We start from the raw sequence: 1119 nt of genomic DNA on the forward strand, positions 1-1119 counted from the left end.
AAGGTAAAGCAGAAACATTCATCAGCTGGCAGAAGCCTTTTTAAACATTATCATTAACACAAGAAGCTAAGTGGAAAAAGACATAATTTGTACTTACCTTGTAATTCCCAGGAGAGCTTCTCTGTGGACAAAATATGAAGACACAAACAGTACAACAGATGGTGTAATCCCAGCTAAGCTTTTTAAAAAGTCACATGGACAAAGAAACATACAGGGTTTCAGAGTGATTAAACTGGCTGGCTTGTTGCAGCAAATTCTCAGACAGCACAAACTCAGGTACTCCAGCCAAATACTTAGCATTTAACATATAATGAATCTTTCTTTCATGGCTTGTTACTCTTCCGGGTGTTTATCTAATGCCTTAAAAGCTTGTGTTAAGTCTCTCACAATTCCTGGTTTTGGGGTATGAATTTTTTCATTTAAAATATAATTACTCTTGGGCTGGAGCAATGGCTAAGTGGTTAAAAGTACCGGGTGCTCTTCCGGAGGACCAGGGGTTGATTCCCAGCACCCATATGGTGCCTCAAAACCATCTGTGACGCCAACCCCAGAGATCAGACTCTCTTCTGGCCTCTGAGACCAGGAGTGCATGCAGTGCAAAGACATACATGCAGACATAATCATACACATAAAATAAAAGAAATATCTTTAAGAATACGATAAATCAATGTTATGGAATAATCCTTCTGTACACCATAAAGATGTCACTCAAACTGGTTTAATAAAAGGTGACTGGCCAGTAGCCAGGCAGGAAGTATAGGCATGGCGACCAAACTAAGGATGCTGGCATAAAGGGTGGAGTCAGAGGAGATGTCAGCAGAGAGGAAGCAGGAAGTGTAGAAAATGAGGTAATAAGCCATGAGCCACATGGTCGAGGGTAGAGAAGAAATACGGGTTAATTTAAAATGTAAGACACAGCTCGTAACAAGCCTGGTTACCAGCCAAGCATTTGCAATTAATATTAAGATTCTAAGTGATCATGGTATCTCCCCTGCCAGGTAAGTATTAATATTAAGATTCTAAGTGGAGCCGGGCGGTGGTGGCGCACGCCTTTAATCCCAGCACTCGGGAGGCAGAGGCAGGCGGATCTCTGTGAGTTCGAGACCAGCCTGGTCTACA

The sequence above is a fragment of the Microtus ochrogaster genome, chromosome 5, assembly GCF_000317375.1.
Source record: "Microtus ochrogaster isolate Prairie Vole_2 chromosome 5, MicOch1.0, whole genome shotgun sequence".
Lineage (NCBI taxonomy): Eukaryota > Metazoa > Chordata > Mammalia > Rodentia > Cricetidae > Microtus > Microtus ochrogaster.